The 25,981-nt window shown below is 31.5% G+C and overlaps 1 protein-coding gene across 2 annotated transcripts in view; it reads left to right on the top strand.

The window, feature by feature from the left end:
* The window catches only part of LOC147073515 (uncharacterized), a 93,739-nt gene that overhangs the window by 20,512 nt on the left and 47,246 nt on the right, over positions 1-25,981 (top strand). The gene's annotated exons all lie outside the window — the stretch shown is intronic.

The raw sequence follows: 25,981 nt of genomic DNA, 5'->3' as shown, positions 1-25,981 counted from the left end.
TTTTGTGACTGCAATTTGATATTCAATGCATAACAATTATATCATTAAATAACTCGGCGCTTTGCGCCTCGCGAAGGGCACCACCCCCCTTGGCCCCTTAGATGATGGTTATTTAAACCCTGACAGCTAAAATTATTAAACATGGAACATGCTTTGCCTACTGATTCTTTGAATGCTGGTTGTAACCGAATCCAAAGGATTCAAACAATTTTACTTTTCTATCAGACGAACAATACGTCGCACAGAATGTAGGCTACTGACTGAACGTAAAATGAAAATAATCGGCGCGCGTAAGTAATCGGGGTGGGGCGCGGGCCGTGGGCGGGCAGCGCGTCTATAGTTATTCTATGTATATTTTTCGTAACGCTTTTGCATTGAAGATCATGAGTAAAACATGTTCCTTGTTAAAATAAAATTATAAATCTTCTAAACTAAACGTTCTGATTTAGTTGGCCGTTGAACAATTTTGTTTTGATATCGGAACGTCTGTAGACATAATTCTATTGTAATACGTTGGTTATCCAAGCTATTCAACTGCCAAACGTTTCAAAATGAATAGTATTTTTTCCATCGGTTAGGCTTTAATGTAAACCTGCTTAATTGTAAACAGGCAAATTAAAAAAAGGTAAACGTACATTTGCTGAAATCCGATGCATGAGGGTTTGAGTCCCGCCAAGTACTTGCCATATTGTTTTTAAGATCAGAGTTGTTTCTGAATTATGTAAGCATAAAATATTTATTGTCTTTGGTAAAATTAAAGCCCAATACTGATATGTTTTAGTACATTATGAAAGATTAATCTACTTATCGCTGTAAACTGTGAAACGAAACACTACCAATAGTTAGGATTGGCCAAACGAAAGAGGCCACAAAACTTAGGAAAACGTATACCCATTTCTTAATTACCAATTTTGCACTTAAATAGATTGACCAATGGCCACAGATATATAATAATATATTATATTCAGAAATAACTGTGATTGATATTGCGCACTGCTACTAAGAAACATGTCAATACATTAAGTATTCAGGAGTTAGTTACTTTAGAATAACTTACGAGTAGTATAGCCTGTTTTAGAACTTTTTTTTAAATATAGTTATTTATTATCAAAATTCTATTTTTCGAGAAACCTGGAGAAATAGTAGTGCGAGTCAAAGGTATCAGCATGAAATTAAAATTTAATAAAGTAGAAATACTGGTCTTAATCTATGGTATTTTACCATGTTTTTATTAGCTCGTATTCTTGTTTGTCCAGTACATATTTTATCTTTTTTGTCCAAGATTTGTATTGGACGATTGAAGATTTTTAACTAACTTTCCGACTAGCTAGACATTCGAAACACGACGACAATGCGTTCTTTTTAGGACAGCACTGAATAACTATAACACTTGACCCGAAACCAAAATGTACACAAACAGCGCCATCTTTAGATTAATAAAGCCTGAACATATCTTTTTGCACAAGTAACAAGTGGTCCACTGGTCAGCTGTCAAAATCAGATCCCAGATTGCTTGACATATTGATTCGCCCTTTCTCGTTTCAAATTGAATTATAAAAGATTCTCAAATCAAATATATTGACTATCAGTTTAATTAATTATAAATAATATACATTCCTGTTATTCATCAGAGCTGTCAAAGTCAGACTAGTCCTTCACACAAAAACCGGTGGTAGTATCGATTTCCAAAAAATATGTAGCATTGATCTATGCATTACATTTTGTAGAAGGTATGTTAATGCTAGTGTATTATTTATCATGTAACTCATCTATCCAAATCAAACCATTCCCTGTGTGAACATGACAAACCCGTCAGTATGAGCACTCTATAGAACAATGACAGGTCATCCATAGACAACAACGGAAGGGGCGGAAAAAGTAGCACCAGTCGTTGCGAATGTATCGGTTTTCTAATTGAGTCGGCAATGACCCAAATCATTTTCAATCGAAGATTTTTTTCAATTTCTTTTTAAATATATAATAATTACTGAGGCAAGGTTTTGAGTTAATAATGCCATTCGATATAGAAAGGTCTTTTCTTTACAATAATGTACAATAGTACGTCAACATTTCTTAAATAAGTCATAAAATCGAATAATAATCATTTCTGGGACTTACATGATAATATATCAGTCGATTCTTTGTTAAATTATCTAATTGCATTGTGCAAAGCTAAACTCTTTTAGACTAAATAAAATAATTACGAGATAAAAAGAACTTTTTATATACAACGTTTTTAAATTTTCTGTTGAATTATTATGCTCAATATGCTCAAACTTGTACTTGATATGAAGTAAATAAAAAAACAAACAAATATAGAATACTGAAATGTCATTTTGATTTCCATAGTAACGCATGTATATATTAATAATTTAGTTGCTAGGACCACCCACTTAGCAACCAATAATAATGGATTGGATTACGGATTTATTCCGAAACAACTTTTCATACAAAACAGAATTAACTGAAAATTAATTCAATTCTACTTAAAGATGGCTAAAAGTATTAAAAGAATGCATTGGCATCGTGTTCTGATATATTCTAAAAGTTTCAAATGTCTAGCTAGTCGGGAGGTTAGTTAAAAATCGATTGCAATATTTGTACCGGACAAACAACCACCGGACAAATAAGAATACGAACTAATAAAAACGTTGTAAAATATACACACTTCCCTCAAAAATCAATGCTTCAAAATTGAAATAAGAATGTATGCTAGAATTTCAAACACCAGTTTTCTATAACAAGGGTTTTTTTTATTTTTTCCTCATTTAACTATGGTATCGTTAGATTATAGGCCCTTTTCATGAGAGTTGAAGAAATATTGTTGTTCTTTAGGTAATATTGTTTACCAACTCAATTTTTGAGAAATACGCATATTTTTTTTAAATTATGGTATCATTTAATAATGGTATGACTAATTTGAACTGTTTCAAGGCCCCCTTATAAATCTTTTAAAGAGTTTATCTGCGTCAATAACAATTCCGATTTAAATGAAGTTAGTAAAGACAAGATGAAAAATAATATAATAGAGCTAGAACGACACTGAGCGAGATAAAACGATGCAAAAGGCTTAAAGTAAGAGCAATCGGAGATAATAACGGTGTCAGTAATTAAATTTACCCTGTGTAATTCGTGCGCAGTAGAAGAAATCGCAATCTGCGCAATTTCAAGGTTAAGCTATTCCACTATACTCTATAGTATATAGCAGTGGTCGGCAACCTACTACCCGCGGCTAATTGAATACATTTTGAATTACCCGCCAAGAAAAATGATAATATTTTTTTTCAAATTAATATTTTTATAAAATTATTTATATATTGAAAACGGAATTTGACGCGACTTTTGAGGATTTAAAGACGTATGGTCCAATGATTAGCTTTATTTTAAAACCGGATGAAATGGATTTAAACGAGTTTGAGCTTAAATATTTTGAATATCTTAGAATAAATAATCTGGAATTAGAATACATTGAATTGAAATGTTCAGTTCTATGGACAAATACATTTAAAGATCTTCATCAGCATCCTGAAAACACAAAACACGATCAAATGAATGCAATATCATCATGCTGGGCGTCATTACCACAAACATTTTCATGCTTAAAAAAAATTGCATTTGCTCAATTATCATCGTTTGGTTCAACATATTCTTGTGAGCAAACATTTTTCAAGATGAAATATGTCCAGAATGCTCTGCGAAATCGAATAACACCAAAGAATCTTGATTCCTGTGTTTGACTTAAGACAACTACGTATTTGCCAAATGTTGAAAAATTTCAAAACCAAGGAAGCCACTAATAATAATATATTATATGTATGTTTTTATAAAATAAATTTGTATTTACACAAACGTATGCAAATATACTTATTATATTATATATATATATTATTTTATAAAAATAAAATGATTTTTTTCAAATAACCACCACCTAATCCAGACCAGACCCACTAATCAAATAAATTTTTCAAAATTGTTTTTTTTTACCCAGTCTCTCAAAAGTTTGCCGACCACTGGTCTATAAGTATGATTTGTTTATTAAATTTTACATGCGGTATAGATATCGACTACCAAACTTGTCAACTTTGCTTGTGAGAACTTTGCAGATTTCTGCTAGGATAGGGCGTAATGATTTGTTAAGTTAATGAGCTTATAAGCACTAAAAGCTTCTAAGCAGGTGCTTGCACGTTTCTACAGCAATTATTACCTGTCTAGTTTTTGAATACAAATTAACTCTGCTATTATATTATAACACTCTCAGGTAGTTATGGTAACCACTTGTAATATTAAACTAATTAACCGGTTATTGTATTGTTATCTAAGCGCTTGCTTTTAATTTTAAAGATTCCCATTATAAATGCATAGTTCGAATAAAACACGCCTGAAATTTAATATGTAGGATATAGCCGAGAAAGTGGACTAAATTATGAACTTAGTTTACATAATTATCCTGAAAATTTACGTTGGTCGGTTTATCCAATCTGTTTTCTTTGCAGCGCTTGTGAATAATTTCAGTTTTCAACTGTACATTGTTGACTTTACAAATTGTCATAATACTTTCTTATTCAATAAATTATTTCATCATATCATCCGAACTACAATCCAGTGTAGTTCTTGGTCGTATCCAGGAATTGTCTTCACTGTCTTGTACCTGCCGCAATTTCCCTAGATTGCTTCAAGGGACACTGTATATTTTTCTACTACATGGTCAAATTACATCAATCTAAGTATATTGACACTCTTTTTCTCTTCCGTTATAATATTGTAGTGATTGGGCATCTTTCATCATTAAGTCATGATCTATCTGTCAAACAGAATCACCCCACTTTCACAAGTTAGATGATAAAAAAAATTATGACCGTGGTCCACGCTACGTTTTCCTTCTGACGTATATGACTCCGAAGACATGGGGTAAATTACAAACTTTTAATAAACTTTTTTTGACCCTATACTCTGACTCCAAACACGCATTGAAAAACAATATGTGTATTTACTAAGCCCAGGATTCGAATCTGGGACCCTCAACATTAGAAGCCGAAGCGTAAGCTGCTCGGCCATTGCCACTGTTTTTTTTATTCAACGAACATTTTAAAAGATCCTGACGTCGTCTATGAATCAAGATAATTACATAATATTAGATTAACTCATCCACTATGACCTGCTATTTATATACATGAATATTCGGTAAATTGCAACAGTCATTATTGATGTAGTTTTAAATTGGGAAATCTGCTGGCCTCTGCATTATTGCAACTTCGATTATTTTGATGATCAAGCCTGAGATAATCAAACTCCATTGAAGAATATCAGGCGTGTAGATGGGATGATTATACGATAATTAAGTGACTTGCTAATTCTTACATTGTCGAAATAATACTGACAAGGCCCGAAGTCATTGACCGCTATAAATATATATTTTTACAATAGGTTGTGTTTTAAACACATAATTCAATTCTTGAAATAATATTATAATCCTTTTTTCGTAAAGCAAGTTATGTCTCCTATTTCAGTTACAAGATGTATTTTACACCTGTTTTCATAAGCCGATAAAATACTTATGTGAATAAAGACAATATCTAACTTTTAAACTACAGAGCTGTGTAATTAATTTAATAACGCCACGGATAAAACCCATACTGCCCGCCCTTTGATAGCACCTTCCCTGCCTGATCACACGGACGTCACTGACTTACCTTATAATGTTTACAAAGTGAGTCTGGTTATTAATACAGTTGATATTATGCGATCAGCGTCACTCTATGTCCTTCTGTCCACCTTCCTTGAGTGCGATTTTCCACTCAACGAAACGTGAGAATGGAGGCAAAACGCAATTACCGCTGCGATCATCGGTGGATTTTATAACCAGGGGTGGATTAGTATCAATACGGTAATATTTCTAGTGAATCACTACAAATTATACAAAATATACTACATTACAGTCATTACATCATTACTTTTGATCCTAAGAGGAGGAGGAGAAAGAGAAAAAAAGGAGGAGAAGTCATAATATAGGCCTCCACAGAGTGAAGGTTTTACTAATATTTTTTTGAAGTTATACATCTTTTGGCACGTTTGGGAAAACATATCGGAGTGTATTTTTGGCGTGTGACGAAGTTGCGCGCGCCGATGCAACAAAGTTTATTATTATAATTATATTCATTTCGGTCTCGAGGGTACATGCGCATGCACATAGTGTCATTTAGTTAGTCGTTCAACATAACCAAGTAAACAGCACGTGTTGTAAACATAACCAATATTTCTACACTGTTAATTTATATTCGTAAAACTTTATTTATATTGGAGTGAATATTTATTTTTCATTGTAAAGATTGTGTATCAAGATTTGAGGCTATATTTATGTATATATTAATGTATAGTTATAGTTAAGTGTTATTTATGAGTAAAATTATATATCAATAAATAAATAAATTCTGTGAATGTTGAGTTAATTCAAAAAATATATTAAAATTTGATTTTTTATTAATTCATCATGGGCACTTCTGAATCGATTATAACCACTGTATGGCAATGATGAGTTTTGGTCCAATACAATAATTAAATTATAATTATCATGTGCTATAATATGAGATACAGATGAATTGCGTACGTTTTCATCAACCTAATCCACTATAATATTAATAGACTCAGGTAACGGCTTGTTTTGTTTTGTTACTCCAAAGAAGTATAATTTCTAACGCGCGTACATAAGTACACACACCGATTTTTTTTGTTTAGTTTTTACATCAAATATGGATGTTAACCACTTCCTTAACCTATTTGGTCCATACTCTGGATCCGAATACACATTGAGAGTTTTTTGAAACAACTTACTGAGATTATTTATTATCTTTCTGGATAAATATATACGTATCATATTATTGTAGTAGAATTATTGATGAAAAAAATGATGCATACACTTTGTCTATATAAATAATAAATAACAGAAGTAGGCAGTTTCAAAAAAAATCTTCTGCAAAACATTTCAAATGTGCATTAAGCTGCCATTTTTTACAACGTTTTTATTAGCTCGTATTCTTGTTTGTCCAGCACAAATCTTGCAATCGATTTTTAACTAACTTCCCGACTAGTTAGACATTTGAAACTTTTAGAATATATCAGAACACGATGCCAATGCATTCTTTTAATACTTTTAGCCATCTTTAAGCAGAATTAAATTTATTTTCAGTTAATTCTGTTTTGTATGGAAAGTTATTTCAGAAAAATCCGGGTGGTCCTAGCAACTAAATTATTAATATATACGTGCGTTACTATGGAAATCAAAATGACATTTCAGTATTCTGTATTTGTTTGTTTGTTTTTTATTTACTTCATATCAAGTACAGGTTTGAGCATATTGAGCATAATAATTCAACAGAAAATTTAAAAACGTTGTATATAAAAAGTTCTTTTTATCTTGTAATTATTTATATTTTTCGATAAACATTGAAGATATTTTTTATTAATTTCAATGATTTGGATAATTTTATATAGCTGTGTTTTTTTATAATTATTGTAATTAAATGGGTTGGCCGTATTTTACGAAAATAGTGGAATATAGAGCTAACCAATATTGAAATTAATTACTTAAAATGGTAAAATAAATTGTAGAATTAATTATGTCATCCGAGGTAAATTTTATGCACGAACAATAATTATTCTAAAGTTTACATTATCAAAGGTATTAATCGTGAAACAATACAAAGTGGTAAATCATCAATGCACGATTATTATTTTCATACATATAATTTATTTAATATCATGACTTTTAGTAAGTGAATTTTTAATATACGTAATGGTTAATATTATACATATCCAATTTTCGGTGATAATACACTGTACATAATACACAAATTCTCTATAACTCCTTAGTTAGAAGCAGACTTGAGAGTGGGTCTATCGTTTGGGCCCCGCATCAGTTGAAGTACGGTCTTATGGTGGAGAGAGTCAAAAAGAAATTTTTGAGTCTCCATTACTTTCGGCTGTATGGATATTATCCATGGCTCTATCCGACTGACTTTCTCTTAGGTATGCTTACATAGTGTAGCTTAAAATTTAGAAGAGATCTTTTCAGACTTATACGCGGCGTAAATGTGAACTCTGCCATTCTTGGTGGTGTTGGCTTGTGTGTCTCTGATAATTACCTTAGGAATCGAGGGCATCCGTTGTTTGTTCTCCCAAGGTGCAGAACTAACCTGCCATTAGTAATGCCAATTGAGAGGGTAATAACCATGTTCAATGAAATCGCTTCGGATATTGATATATTCCACTTACGTGAGGGTGAATTTAGGTGGACGTTGTTTTATAAGTTTTTAAGATAGAGTCTATCAAAGTTCACTCTGTGTGCTTCCATCTACTTTTATTTTTGTTATTTTATTTTATTTCTTATCTTATTAGGTACTTATTATATTATTAACTCACATTTCTCTAAATTTTTATTTTAAAAATTGTTAACACTTATTTTATGTCATGTCGTGAACGCTTTAAATTTATAATTTGTTCATTATATGTAAAATAAATAAATTTGAATTTGAAAAAAATTGAATTTGAATATGAATCACGTTAATTCTAGAACCGATGTAAACGAACCAGTTGTTATCTTTATAATGAGGTACAACACTAATTTCGCCGTATCGTTTTAAATGTTGATTTAATATTGCGTTCTGGATCTGACAGTCATTCAACAAGACGGTATTGAATTTTTTCGTCGAATAATCATCACCGTGATTGAAATTATAGAAAAAATAATCCCATAATAGTCAGATAAATTAATTAATTATCTTCGAAGTACCGCAGATAAAGTTGTAAAATAATACGAGAAAAAACATTATAATAATGAAAAATATTTAAATATTAAAAAAAAACATGACGGCGACTTTTTAATGATCGGTATTTTTGAATAAATTCAGAATATCACAACATTAATCGGTACTGACGTAATGATTAAGAGCGTACATAAGTGAAATGGCAAATAATTTTCGGTACTGTTCGGTTATCAGGAATACAGTGGAAAACACATTTGGAAAATAGCCGATAAACTGGATTATTTGTTAGGTTAACCTAACCAAACCTAACCTAACCTAACCTAACCTAACCCAACCTAACCTAAACTAACCCAAACTAACAAATAATCCAGTATATCGGGTATTTTCAAAATGTGTTTTCCGCTGTATTCCTGATAACCGAACAGTACCTCAATTTGTTTTGTGATGGCGTCGGACGAATATATTCTTAAATCGTGTAAAGATGACTAAAAAACGTTCCGCATGTACTTGAAAAAGAAAACATGTCAATTAATGTACTATTATTATTACGAATATAATAATAAACAACAAAAAGACGCATGTTGAATTTTTATGACAAATTATATTTCGTTCGGCTCTCGTCATTTGCACAAAACGCGCATCGCCTAGTCACGATCTTTTTAGACCATGCCTCAGCTGAGGTATAGCCTTAAAGAGACATCAATGACTATGAAGTTTTGATAATGGGTTAATCTATATATTTTGATTCTTTGCATTATGTAGGTAGTATATACAAAGCTGTTAAATAAAACCTTATTCTGCTTGATGGAGCCTTCTGCAATTATTCTACCAAATCACTGTAGCATATTGAAATTTGTTATAAGGCCCTATTTCCACACAAGCTCAACGTACTGCTTTCCTATATCTTGACTGTTCGTACGTAAATTAGTACATCAGTGGGTATATTCTATACAAAAGGCGGCTATCGACAGTAGTTTATCATAGTTGTGTATTGAGGCAATTAATTGTTACAACAAGTTAACCGTCTAAAAGTGTGTCAAAAAGTGGAATGTTTAAACAGCCCCTCTCTTGGCTGTGTTAAGTTTTACAGTGAGATAGACAGTTTTGACAGTTTAGTTTTATATGGATAACGTATTGCAACGATATAATACCTCAATACATATATAAGATAAAGGTAACCTTAAAGTTTATCATAAAGTATATTTATCACGTCTTGTGTGTATAGCTTAGACCCACAGGGGTCATTTTGCTTTAATTTAGACTCCATCTCAATCTCCATTTGATTCTACGAGCAATCTCATCATAATTAATATATTTTGGTTGATATTGTATGAGATAGATGACGTTTTTGACCCTCTCAATTTGAGTGTATTTGAAAAAGGCAGCTTTTTGGGTTTCCCCACAGTAAACTTTTGAAATCTATAAAATCTTTGAAATAATGATGTTTAACGCAGATATTCTAGTTTTTTGAATATTTTTTAAAGACAACATAGTAATATAAAATGCCTTTAATCGTTATTCCTCCCTTATTTTAGATAAGTCTCCTGAATAGACTTTCAAAGTAGCTGTGAATAGTTTTAGTGAGATTGTATCGCCATGCTGAACACCTTTTCTAATACAACACCAGACAGTTTATTAAGCTTTTACTCAGGGACATATTGTTGTAAATTATATTATTCACACTGAAATTGCTCAGTTATATATAATAACTGAGGTGTCTGTTATAAAATATACCTTTGCATAATGCATGAAACCAAAGTAGTATAATTAGTATGATATATTGTTTTATAACTTTTCTGATACTATGATCCTTTGTACTGTAGTCTCCTCTGTGCTTTCGATTGGCTCTCGTCGAGCAGAGCTTGCGGTTAGAGAGTATTTTCGTGAAAGCTTTATACAGAATTGACAACAGACTGATCGGAGCGGATCGAAATTGATATATAATAGTATACATAACTTTGTTATCTGAAAACACTGGAACGAATATTTTTTTAATATTTCGTATAATAGCTTCGCTTATATAGAACCTGAAAGTAACATTTACCTGGTATATACTGTATACTTACTCGTATTTATGACAATGTAATATTATATTGTGTCACACGAAATAATTATGTTATACTCTGTCTGATGAGAATCTTTCAAAAATGTATAAAAATGATATTATTTTATGTATATTTTAAAAATAGAACATCATTTTCAATATTTAAATGGATTTTTTTTGTATTTTTACGCCGTATTTCAAAATCATACGCAATTTAAATAATAATTCCTTGTTGATCTTACAGAATGACATTTTTACATTTTCAAGTTTTTTTCGCAGTCCAAATAAACATCAAGGTTTTATTTCCCGACAATTATTTATTAAGCCTATTTCAATTAAAAAACGTAGCCTGTTGACATTCATCTCTCGTCGTTTTCTCGTATTGACTCTCTGAAAAAGGAAGAAATTCTTTTAAGCGGTAAGTAAGTAAAAATCAAAAGGACAAGGAAAAAAACAATTAAATTTCTACGCCCTTGTCTGCTTTATTGAAAATTTCGCAGGGAAATTTTAATTATTTAAACATAGCAAATATTGTATCATAAAATATTTGGTCATTATGAAAGAATTTATGAAGATTTTACAGTGTTTTTCAGTTCCCGAACATAATTAATTGTAATTGTAATTGTAAACCACCCATAGGAGTATGAGTTGTACCTACCTAAATCAATAATTGTTAAAAAAATATTTTTTAAGTACTTCTCCACTATAATATATTAACGATTTCAGGGGGTTACATGTAAAGTTTACGTATGCAGTTCGCTGTATAACATTTCACATGTATCTGAAAACATAAAAAAAAAAATATTTTTTATTTTAAGTCAATTATTGTGAAAATTCTATGTTTTCTCCTAGACATTTTTGAACAATTCAAAGTTTTAATATTTTTTATATTTATTTTAAAAAACATCGATTTTTATAAAAATATAAATGTGTATAACTCGAATTCCTTTTTATTTATATGAAATCTTATTTAGGTATGACCACAATATTGAAGCTCGATTTATGAATAAAACTAAATTTCAACAATAAATATGACCATAAAATATATGTAATAATAAGTTGGGGTCCTTTGACAAATTCGCATTTTATAACATTTTTTTACAATAATTATAAGTTTATCCTTGACTTTAAATATAAAATATTTTTTTAATGTTTTCAGATACCTATATATTAATAATTAAATAATGCAGTTTAAATTGTAAATTATCAAAGAAATGTCTCAAATTGCAAGCTTCGTATATTTCCGCTAGGTGCCTTTGGTAGGTAAAGGTATCGCCTTAATACTTTGGACGCGGAAGACGCACACGGTGCGTAATGACCAGGCGGCCGATCGATGTAATTAACGTGCATTTTAAAGGGGGCAATTAAAATCTCATTATCTATTCAGCAGCGAAAGCGTTAAGATGAATGTGTCGGGAACATATTTATTTTCGCAATAAAACAATAAATATCTTTTCAGTGGAAATATTAAGCCTACAATTTACTTAGATATTTATTTTTTGATCGAGTATTAAATTATAAGCCGAACTGAGCAAAATTGCACCGCAGGCCAATTTTTCATTATATAAAACAAAAAATTCTAAGAAAATCGGAATTTATGAGATTTATGAGTGAAATATAGCAAGAAATTTTACAAAGGTAGGTACTGTTTCCCATAGCCCATTCTATCCTTTCATCGATTCGCACTAATTTGGACAAAACTTACACCATTTTAACGGATTTTGTCAATACTTAATACGAAATTAGGTATTTTATTTAATATGTAAATAAAACAGTTAATTCTATTCATTTATCTACATCTGCTGTGGGCGGAATCAAATATTGGAAAGCTAGTTCATTAACTCACTATCAAATATAGTACCTTCCGTTAGTAAAATAATTGAATTAAAATCAAATTAGTCAAAAGTTAGTTGCAAACTTGGTAAGCACATACCATCCATCAGTAAACATCAAAACATGGTCGTATATATTTGATTCCAAAATAGCCATTATTACAAAAAATAGTTATTTGTATGGTTATATTAATTAAAATTTGAGCCCGATATTAACCTAACGTGTTCTTAACCTAAATACTAGACATGGGGTTGGCAGTTTTTCATGTGAGAAGAGCCAAATTGTCAAGGAAACAGGATAACAAAGGTACCAGAGAGCGGCATAATATGTGTAATATACACAATAATATGTATATGGATTTTGGGGGGGGGGAAAGTGCAAGATTTGTTATTTAAAAAAAATAATTAGAACGGCGTCCATGCATCGCTTTTATAGCTTTACTATTATATCTGGCAAATAGCTACTTTTTTAATTGAATACATAATAGTAAATTTTCATCCTTTATTCTGCTTCAAAGTTTATTTTTTATTTGGTTTATAGATGAGAATGTTTGTTCTCATATATAATATGTAAAGCCAAAGATTATGAGAATACCAAAAGCTAGTTTTTTTAACGCGTCATAATAGATATGTTTCAGGCAAACTATTCCATGTATCAAATATTGTTGTTTCTATTTTAGGCAGTTATTTTATAGCTGTCCACTTGTGCTGAGAATTTAAATTGGATTTCTCTCTTTCGAGTTCTTCCAAGCGGCTGATCAGATCTATAGATTTGTTTCTCCACAGTTCTTTGCTTTTTTAATCTATCAACTGCATCTGGAGTGAACCAGCATCTGTGTCGAACGGTTAAGTTCATTGACATTTAGTTGGTCTAGTAACTAGACCAGCCTTTGGGAGCCACGTTGATACCTTGGATCGCCGCTTGTTTTAAGATTTTGTTCACTATTTAGGTTTCAAATCATGATGCATACGTCCGGGACTTAATTTTTCTGTGGTAGCAGCTAAGGTATTATATTTTATGAATAGTAAATATTTTTGACGCTCATCTTGATTGTCCCTATAGCCACATTTAATTAAAAGATGTATATATTTGGACTAATCATACGAATGATGATGAATAGAGTCAACAAGCTTCTTCTTCGGCCGTATCCGTTTGGGCATAATAATTACGGACACCATGCGACATCTCTAAGAATCCTTGTCACTAGCCAGTCTTCTTGCGTCGTTTCAGATTATACAAACATCCCATAGCAAGTTAGTCCACGACAATTTATTACAATCATTTTTTACTGGGTTAACTACCACTTTTCAAATGTTCTCCTGTAATGTTGTAAATTTTAATCAATACCTTATTGGCTCTCAATTGTCTATATAGTATAAGAAAAGAACAAACTTTGAAGTCAATTAACTCAGTTTCGCAAATACGTTGAATGGTCAATAAACACTTTCCAACCAATCTCGTAGTCATTAGAAGAGTAGAATGTTTCATTCGAAGTTTAAAAACGTTTATCTGGTATTACAGTAAGTTATTATGTTGCCAGTCATAATAATAATATATAGGCAAGTTTTATTTCACCTGTCTGTGATTTTTAATAATATGTAGCTTTTAATAATTATTATTGTTTGTTGTATACACAACGCATATTGAAAAATACCACAATACGTTATAATGTATAGTTTCATAGCGTTATTGTTTTCAGCTGTCCAAAATAATCATCTACCAAAGAGTTGTGGCCAAAATTTGACGTTTATTACTAAATTTACGTTTATTAATTGCGTACCTACGAATATTATACATTTGGTCAAAATGTCTGCCGCGTACATCGTTAAAATCAATTTACAGAAACAATTATTACGAAAAACAACAGCATTTGTTTTATATTTATACTGATCGCCAGGAACTTAGTTCGCGTGAAATTAGGGAATAAGAAGTAGACAATGAATAAAATAGTATTTTTTTTTAAATCAATACGGTTCACGACGGTTCATCACACCACAACCGTTGCTATATTGGCCACTTTTCATACACGTGATGAATTATTGCAAGCGCGTTATTTAAGCATTATCTTAACGGAACTTTTTGAGATATTCAAAAGAAACTCTACTCAATTTATACTTACCAATAATTGATTCAATAAACTGTGAGTTTTATAGGTATCTCAGCCAGAGATGGTGCGACACAGATACGAAAAATTATGTGTATTGGTGAATTTCTGAAGAATACCGTATTCTTTTACAGGCTCTTCATTTTTTGAATACGTCTGTGTATTGTCTGAGTATTCGGCTACCTCAACTCTGGTTGTGCAATCTATACCAATATTAGTCGAGTAGTTTTTGAATAATAATAAAACAAACAAACAAACAGACAGACGCTTCGATATTATTAAGAGTGTAATAGTATATAAATTGAATCTACGAAACGTAATTAAATTATTTATTTTTAATATGATAATATAAGTCATTTTTTTATTATTAAAGTTGCATTATTTTTTATAGCTGAAAATTACTAAAATTGAAACACTTATATTATTATTGTATTAAATAAAAATGTTTATACATTAATTAGACTAATAGCATATCGAATTCATTAAATTGAGTTATTTATGAGGTTAGGTTAGGTTAGATTTTTTTTTTCAACATCCCAAAAGTTTGTTACAAGAGTAAAGTTATACTGTATACCATAACGAAGTAACAATTATAATTTTTTAATAGGGCAACTCAGTGAAAAATATAATACGACGAAACCAATAAAATTCTTATTTCAAATTTCTAACCTGCAAAGTCTATTTCAATTATTTTGTATCAATGGGTTAATATCTATAGATTATTAAAAATGATTTTAGTATAATTATTACAATGAACAAACAGCTGATAGTATTTTTTCATCGTTAACGGGAGCTGTTTCTATGCTTGTGATAAATGAATATTATTTTCCATCTCTATACTCCGAAAAATATACAATCTATCTCTTTGGGATACAAAAAATGACAGCTCGTAACATTGCTAATTATATTTCACTCAGTTACACAATCCCGTACCGATTAAGCGAAATTAATCTTATATGTGCGATTTTTTTATGATTACCACAATGGACTATAAATTAAATAATACTTTTTATCATTCTTAATATAATTTTTAATATAAAAAAACTCATCCCGTTATCATTAATATTACATTGATATATAACAAAAAAAATCGGTGTGTGTACGCACTTATGTACGCACGTTAGAAGTTATACTTCTTTGGCGTAACAAAACAAAACTTGTGATAAACTAGATTCATTGACTAGCTCTTAATTATTATCTTGTTAAATTACACACTCAAGAAAAAGGACCGCTTATTGGAACGCCGTTGGTTTATTTCTATACACTTTAACTTATATTACTAAATTATATAATGGTTTCTCGTTGTTTTTATTTTTAAAGTACCAACTGTCACTCTGCCGTGACTACATATAATTATTATATACTCATTATTGTTTGAGGTTTAAACAAATAATATTCGTGCACATGCATTCGTGTAGTCAAATAAAAATTTACAAACAATTATATTATAATTTGTTTGTGAGCAGATGTAACTTAGTTTGAAGTATGCATCCAATATTGATCATCTATAAATGCCGGTAAACAACGGGACAGAATAATATCAAATCTAAAAGTTCCAGTAGTGTATAAAGGTATACACAGTTTATTAAAAGAAAATGTCAAGTTGACACATAAGCCTTTACTAATGTCACATAGTATATTCGTCACAGTTCTTCTGTTCCTTTACTTCATCTTTTTATTTCGGTACAGTCAAATCAAACAGTAATACGTCTCCCTTTCCTGGACCAGTCGTATCAGATCACCAACGCCTCACACTTTGCAATATATTTCAGAATGTCCAAATATCTCAAAACTCGTATTGATGGGAAGCTATAACTTGACAAATTCCGGCCTTAAGCACTTGCATAATTTACAAAAGTAACGGACATTGGAAATTTGGGATAATAAAATATTTACTTCAGAAAACTTAATGAAATTATTATCAAACATGGGCAACTTAATGAAGCTTCACTTCGTATGAATTGAGAATGTTGACATCCAAGTTTTGGATGTTATTGCAAAAAAGTGTCCTCATATTAAGAAGTTAATGTTCGAATCGAAATAACATACATATATTGTGTCCTCACTGGGGATTGAACCCGGAGCTCCCGGACAAAAGAAAAGCGCCTTACGCACTTCACCGTGAGAGCCGCTATAAGATAATTATAATGTACTCGTACTTAGCATGTAATTAAATTGAAAAAATATACAGATATTTTGAAATTGATGGCACTCATGTATCACTGAGTAAAAATCTTGCCATTGGCAATTTGATCATTGTACGCTCTGATATGGTCGCATCTTAAAAGCTCTATTTTTACATACGAATAAATAAAATACACGAATTCTGCCACCATACGAATAAATAATTAACATAAATGTCGAAGCAGGCTCCAAGGTTCAATGTATATGCAAATTACTTTTCAAAATATATATATAAATCAAAACAGTATAAATAATATATTATATTTTAAAATGATTTGCGTAAAACAACTTCGCGTAGTACAGTTTTAATCTAATTTCCATAATATATTCACACCTTCGTTTTTAATTAACGCCTACATGCACAGAATGTTTATATTATATTAAGTCATTTTCTTTTAAATAGAGTGCGTTCATATTATTATCATTTTTTGCTTAACAAACTTTGGCTGATCTAACCCTCTCTCAGACACTTTTGGCTGACTGTTTTCGTATCTTCTGTGGGGCTGTTTAGTCATCACGGTATTGGCTATTCAGAACTTATTTTACCTTCATCGGGTACATACATACATTACCCGCGTTTCTGCGAGATTCACTCAGGTACAAGGTATAATACTATGTAGGAACTTTGACGTTTGTAGCACGGTTAAGAGCCAATAGGGTCGCCTAAAGTCATAACTCACATTTTGCAATTTTGTCATTTTTTAGTAAATATACCAAGTGATTATAAAGGCATTAATCTATATAAAGAAAAATAGTGAAAATCGTTGACTGTTGGTGTCATAACTCACATTTTTCAATGAATAATTTGAGTTCTGTCATCAAGGCCTTTCTAACCAATCAGGGAGTTCTATTACACATAGTGTACTTTGTATCTGCAGCCTTAGGAGTATTATATACTATATTTTTTTTTAAATAACGTAAATCGACTCACTGGCTCATTAATATTTAAGGGAGTTCAATACTTTTCTTCTAATTACAAAAAACAGTGCTCGTGCTCTGATGGTTTTTTGCGATTAACTTAAAACTAGATTTTTTGAATATGTGAGTTGTGACTCTAGGCAACTCAATTCTATATTACTCCAGTATTTGTATCATTATCAGCTGGGGTCGATCCACTGCTGGATGAAGGACTCTCATAGCTCCGTCCACTCTTCTCGGTCCTTATTTCTTTACTGCCACGTACATCCACCAAACTTCATGAGTTCGTCTATTCGGCGGGTATTAGAGCATCACTGTGCTTAATTCCCAGTATATGGCGGCATTTTTCCAGAGGTTATCCACTCGCCAAGTGACATGTCAGGTCCATTGCCATTTATTTGCTTAGTGACCCCTATTACATCGCGTACTCTTGTTTGTTTTCTTATTCATTGTTTTATTTTGTGACCTTTACGCGTTATACTCAACATTCAAGTCCACGTCTCACACGTATACCAGAGCGTTAATAGCACACTTTGATTGAATACGCTTAAGACACAATGGGAGGTCACTTTTGAAGATATTATTAAGACTCCCAAATACACTCCATGCCAGTTTGGTTCTACGAGCAACTCGTCATACATACCACCGACAATTGACAATTTTGTTGTCCAAGATAGACGTAGTTGCATTCATAATATAACCAAATGCACTTGTGTTTGATTTACTTTTCCTACACTGCGTGCCCAATTATCAGTACCTGTTTAAATTGTTACCGTTACCTAATTTAAATGCTTACCCAGTTTTTTTGTCATTCAAACTACATCTGGGTCTCGACTATTATAGTATTGAGTCGAATTTAATGCGCTCTCAGCAATCAACCGCAATGTTTACACTCGTAGCTGGATGAAACCAACACCACAGTCACCAACACAAAATCAAATTACCATAAATATAAATAGACAGGCATCTGTAAAGTCTCAATCCATGTCAGTGCGTTCTCATCAGCCCGGTAGTTTGCAAAAAGTCCCTCGAGGAAAGCAATCCTACATGACGCAGGTCACGACATGCTCAGTGATTTGAATTCAAATGAGTATTAATTATTCACAAACTTTATTTCTTCCACTATCATGTCAAATACTCAGTTATCATTTTATATCAAAATATGTATTCTAGAGCTTTTGGTAATTTCTCATCTAGAATTGATTGTGATGTATTAATATCAAAGCAGGAATCACGCACCCTATAGTGCACGCCAACCAAGGTCTTGGTAAGTCGCTCCCGAGACACTCTCTGCACAATTTTGAAGGGCGCCTAACGTTCGTTACGTCACGGTATATGCCTGCATAACGGGTGTGAAGGGAAAAGCAAGTATTTAATGTCGAAAAATTTATTGAACATACTTTGTAATTTGAAAACGCACACTTTAGAGAAATAATTTATAACCGCTAGAAAATGTATTTTAAAAACACCCAGCAGGATTTGAACCTGCGCCCCGCCCCCTAGAATTCGCTCTGACCCGTAATCTATACGTGACGAATATAACTGCGAAAAAGTTAATTAAGGGTTTTTACAATACCTTCTGAAGCTCTTTCCAAATTGCGTTACTTTTTGGCAATCGGTTTTTGTATTTTAAATCAAAAGTATTAATCTAAAGTCAGGATCTCTCCAAATTTTAGTTATAACGTTCTTGCACTCGGTAATTATTTAATAAACTATATTTTTACTATCAACGCATAATTCATTCAATAAAAATAATTATTTGTCCACAAGTTTGATGAAAAGTCATGTTTAGTTTTAAATAATACAAAATAATATGAAACGTCATAATGTGGAAGATATCTCGATAGGCAGTATTTATCTTAACCATTTACAAGGGAGAGTATTTAAATATCATTATGAATGTTTAAAAATCCAATTCAGTACTTATACAATATAATATTATCTAAATTCTAAAGCATGCCACACAAAACGCAAACCGTGTCGGATCGGCTCGCCTGAAAGTTTGATACAACTCTACAATAGGACAAAGTGTCTATAAATTGAAACTGACAATACAAGAACATCTTAGACACGTAGACCCCTTATGGGAATATGATATTATATTCATATGTACCAAAGTACACAGAGAAGGGACACCGACAATGATACGAATCAAATAGTACACGTGCAAGCGAAATTCTACCTTTGTACTAATTATTATTAATCTAAACACACATTCGTATACTCGTGTCTTGCTAGCTTCCTCATTAGTATTAAATATTACATATCACACAGATTCTTTTTATTACTGATACATTTGAAGAAGATGTTTTGATATGTAATACTTTATTTTGAATTTATAAAGATGTCCTTTGATTTCCGGTCGCTGTTTGTCGATTGAGGTATTTTGAAGTATGTTTGCTTCAAATAACAGGATATAGTTGACGATTTTATGTATCTTGACTCTTGCATTACAAACATTGGAAGTTGCTGATATAATATTGTAGAATCACAGGAATCTTTAATAAGATAGATGGGCCATAAACAAACAGCATTTTTTTATGTATGACTTAATGAGGGGTAATTCATGTGCCCCAGGTCAAAATAGAGGTTTTTTGGTATTTTCAGAGCATAGGCCTGGACAATCTTTAAGCGTTGTAGAAAATCTATTTATATACTTTTGAAGCCTAATTATTTATATATATTTATGTCAAACATTTTATGACTGCATAAAGTATTTTTATTACATAAACTAGTATTCTTTAAAACCTCTCGATTTAACGATTTAGAATATACCTAGTCATATTTCAGTACATCCATGTGTCTGAAATTTTCAACGCATTTATAAAACCATTAGTATAATTGTTGTTAACATTATATGGTAAAATATTTACGGTAAAAATTTATATTTAAGTACCCATAAGTGTGAACCCAAGTCAGACATAGATCTAACAAGAATTAGGCATTTCTATTCAGAAAACGGACACGATTTACATGTTTTAAGAATGATAAAAATACAGAGGCCTCTGAATGTACTATAATGCAATTGCATTAAGGCATATTTTATAAAAAATAAATAAATATTTAAAATAGCATGTATTTACGTTGTTAATCCAATATTTATTAAGATTCAAGAATCGTACCTACTTATCTTAGAACCACACTCAAAACGTAACGCACATACCACTATGTTTATGACAAGACCCATTATAATAGTCAGGCCGTGACACAAAACTGTAAGCTTCGATGATGGTGCTAGTTATTGCTCATACTTCGAATGCAATATGGTAAACTATTTATAGAAAATGATGATTATGGCATATTGACATAAATGGTAACACATTAATTAATTTTAACGAAATACGCAATCGAAAATCTTAGAAAAGGTACCGCATTTCATTCGAATAACTAATCAATAACTAAAGCACTATCATTGTAAATCACAATTCGGTGCCACGGCCTAAATACAGTCGGCGTTGTTTTGTGTTCCTGTGCAGAATAAATATTGGAAAAAGGAACAATAATATAATTGAATAAAATATAGAAAAGTAATATTTCGAACAAAACTATAGTATGCAGAACATTTTTCGTTTTGAATCCTTCAAAATTATAGTATTTTTGGCTTATTTGGCGTAAAATTATGGTATAAAATACTATTAAACATTTTTTTCCGGAAACATTCGGTTGGCAAGACTGGCGTGATGTTGAAAATATATCTATGGTTTATGGATCTCGTGTACAGAAACTTGTACGTATGCAGTTCGCCGTATCACACTTCACCGTGAAATGTTGTATCGGAAATATATGGCCGTATATTAAAGACCGTCCAACCTCTTTGGGTCGTATAGTAAATTAAACACGGTTCTTGTCGGTTTATACTTTACAGGAAGCTAGCAGCAAACAAATTTTGAAAATAGCCGATATACTGGATTATTTGTTAGGTTAGGTTAGGTTACATTTTCATCTTTGAATTCATGAACTTTGCCAAAATCAGCTATGAAAATTGAATTAATGTTCATATTGAATCTAATAAAATTTGAGACCGTATATTATATGGTCATCTGTTTCCGATAAGAAAGCTCACGGCGAACTGTGCCACGGTGAAATGTTTCACGCACAATTTACATGTAACCGATGGATCTACGTGCGCTAGAACTTTCATCAAGAAAAACGGCCATTTTGAAAGAGGTTTGCGGCAGACATTCCATAAATCTTTGCGAACCATTGTTTTCAAACATGAATTTAATAAAATCAAAATATGGATCTCGATTCACTGATGAGCATCTTTATGATTATTTCCTAATAGCATTATCATCATAAAAAAATGCTATGTTTTTGTTGTTTGCTGACGACTTGAAACTCTTCATGGAAGTTGTCACCTTGGACGATTGTCGCTAACTCCAACTTGATATAGATAATATATTAGATTGGGGCAGGCGTAACAAACTGGACTTCAATATTGATAAATGCAATGTTTTATCGTTTACTAAAGCCTCACGAGTATTGTTTTTCCAGTACTCGATGCATGGCAGAGTTCTCTCGCGAATATCATCTGTAAGAGATCTTGGAATTACGTTTGACGGTAAACTGACGTTTAGTGGTCATATAGATACCATTTGTAAAAAGGCGCTAAAGATGTTGGGCTTTGTCTTGCGTACTTCCCGGGTCTTTTCGGATGTTACGATACTAAAAATTCTCTAAAACTCCTTAGTTAGAAGCAGACTTGAGAGTGTGTCTATCGTTTGGGCCCCGCATCAGTTTAAGTACGGCCTTATGGTGGAGAGAGTCCAAAAGAAATTTTTGAGACTCCTTTACTTTCGGCTGTATGGATATTATCCGTGGCTCTATCCGACTGATTTTCTCTTAGGAATGCTTACATACTGTAGCTTAAAATTTAGAAGGGATCTTTATTTAGCTACATATTTTTTCAGACTAATACGCGGCGTAAATGTGAACTCTGCCATTCTTGGTGGTGTTGGCTTGTGTGTCCCTGATAATTACCTTAGGAATCGAGGGCATCCGTTGTTTGTTCTCCCACGGTGCAGAACTAACCTGCCATTAGTAATGCCAATTGGGAGGGCAGTAACCATGTTTAATGAAATCGCATCGAATATTGTTATATTCCACTTACGTGAGGGTGAATTTAGGTGGACGTTGTTTTTTAAATTCTTAAAATAGGGTCTGCTTAACTCATCCGGTGTACTTCCTTGTACCTATATACTTAATATTTTTTGTATTTACACATTGTGTTATGTACATAAAACTGTTTTAATAATATTTCTTTGTTTCTAAATGTCATGTTGTGAACGTCTTAAACTTATAATTTGTAATGTCCACAATATGTAAAATAAATAAATTGAAATTGAAATTGAAATTGAAATCATACTCTCCTACTTATGAGGCATTTGCCAATGAAAAGCAATGCCAAAGATCACACTGACTTTGAGATTGATATTATATTTTTACATAAAATTTACTTTGTATATATGAGGCAATCAAGACGTGTATACATTTTACAGAATATAAACAATAATTTTATATTTTAAAATTATTCACCTATAAATTTGCTTTAAAAAAAATTGGTGGTGCTAGAGGTGATTTGGAAATACTGTCACCAGTTTGTGTACTCGGATGAAACTACACATACTCAGTACGTATGGCCCAATAAAAATATTCCAAAAAACTTGTGATAATATCATCGCGAGTCGCTCGCTAGTTGGTAGACTTTCAATACTATTGACATTAAATGAGCGCGAGCAAAATAGCACTTGAATACAAGTATATTTTAATTTATTAGTCTATGCACTCAAATGACATAATCTTATGTATGAACAATAGGTCATAAATTTTGTGTAGCAGCACATTCCCTCGGAAATGTGGTGAGGTGACGGCACAAGCTTGCTATGACCGATCAAAACATGTTTAAATTTTTTTTAAAAAAATCATTTTTATTCATTTTATGTTAACAAGAATATTATAACCTGACATAAAAACAACTCATAAATTTAAAATCTGTTTTATAATAATTGGGGCATTTTAAAGGCGAGCTCAGTGTATTTTAGCGACTCTATTGAATGTGATATTTCAAAAGTATTTTGGAACAAGTTTCGATACTAAGTATTTTTTATACTGGTAGTAAGTATACTTAGTTTTCAAAATCGATCAGTTTTCCCACCTCTAGGGGTACCGCCACCCTATCGATATTTTTAAATGTGCTAGTCTAAGGAAAAAAAGGTCTGTTAAACAATCTCTACTATGTGGACAGTTCGCTTAAGATAATAAGGGTAATTTACTTTTTTTTTTTTAAGAAATAGTAAAAAATTGCGATAAGATTATTCTTTGTAAGTTTAATTATATAAAATTTCTCGGCAACATTCCTCCAACTTTTGTACTGCATACTAAGTTGTTAATGAATTATAATAAAAGTTTGGTTCACTTTAAATGCACTTCGACATGAAAATTTCTCAAGAACAAAGTTGACAACACTTTTGAAGCGATTATTTCCCTCAATTAACTTGCAGTAGGAAGTTTGAGAACTTCTGAACTTGGCATAGTTTCACAATATAATAAAATTGTTTTGTAAAGACCATTAATGAAGTACTCTTTGGTATTTGTCAAATGGTTCGGACTATAAATACCTAGAGGGAACCATAAGCTACCCCTACACGATTAGTATTACTGTCAACCAGTAGCGAGGGGTGGAGATAGGCTGTTAAGATTCGACATAAATAGTGCACACCAAACTTTGTCAGTCATACTTTTTTTATTCTCTTTGAGAATTCTTCTAGAATACAATAATTTGCAGATGGAATTGGTTAGTTTTAAAAATTCAATTAAACCCTGCCTAACCAAACAATTAAAGTTTATGTATCCTATGGGCAATCCGACAAAAATATTGCACACTTTTTCAGTCATACATATTTGTTTTCATTGAATTAAGAATACATATTAGAGACGGCGTTGGTTAGTTTTTTTAAATTCATTACACACTGCCTAAACCAAACCATAATCGATAAAAAATATTCTTCTATCTATAAAATATCTAAAATTATCAATGGGGTAAATGGCACAATTTTATATATTTTATAGATAAAGGAATACATTGTAGTCTTAGTTCAATGAAAACAAATACATTTGACTGACAAATATTCGATATTTGACTCAATATTAGCAATAGGTACCATAGATAATATTATTAAGATATAAATTAAAATTATAAATACTTATCTCGATTTTTAGCCAGTTTTTCAACCACTTTCTACGATTAATAAGTTTATTTGAAATTTATAGTGCTAAAATAATTAATTAAAAAAACTGTGGGTTTCTGAGCTAGGCTTCGTGGATAATATTTTCATAATAATGGTGTTGTCATGACAATACTATTAATAGTTGTCAGTATTGGTCGCGTTGTTATAATTCAAGATACTTGCATGTAGAGATGAAAGAACGGATCAGCTTACGACATCTTGTGTGATAACACAGATAACATCCATTATTATAATATTATAATGGGAGTATGATGACTAGCGATATCATTCTAATGATGGCATTACGAAACAATTACAATTAAAATTGAAACATTACGGTAGGTAAAGACATCGCCTTAAGGACAGTACTTTATTTAGAGATGTCAATAGAATGCGTCAAAATTATAAGACATCTAAGTTGTTGCAACTGCAAAATACGAAACAGATACATATTATTTTAGTAACAGTTTTGATATCGCTGTAATACTATAATAGAATCACCGATCACTGTAAAGATTGTACTGCCTAAAGTTTGTGTACCGTTGTATACGCGTCAAAACAGTAATACGTACAGCGACATCTGTTGACAGCTATTTCAAATGTTATTCGTTCCAACAAAAGCAACACAGCGCTTTTTCTATTCCCTCCATAGAAATTACCCTTAGGCAAGTTCGTGTGTGTGTCACTTATAATTATTTCATCAAACTTATATTAACATTATTTCGTTTGACGTGAAATTAGCTTTTTTATTACATTCGTTTCATTCATCGTAATTCTTTTATTCCATTAATAAAACATGGATTGACCTTTAATAGTTATAGAGAACAAAATAAAGGATAACATATTGTATGATTCTGATAAAGTGGAGACTTTTTTCCAAGTCTTATAACTTTCTCCAAGTGGTTAACATCCA

This window comes from Rhyacophila brunnea, unplaced genomic scaffold, assembly GCF_057557595.1.
Source record: "Rhyacophila brunnea isolate RB1 unplaced genomic scaffold, BYU_Rbru_1.0 scaffold_17, whole genome shotgun sequence".
Lineage (NCBI taxonomy): Eukaryota > Metazoa > Arthropoda > Insecta > Trichoptera > Rhyacophilidae > Rhyacophila > Rhyacophila brunnea.
The sequence above is the reverse complement of the archived record's forward strand: the minus strand, read 5'-3'. Positions and strand labels throughout refer to the sequence as shown.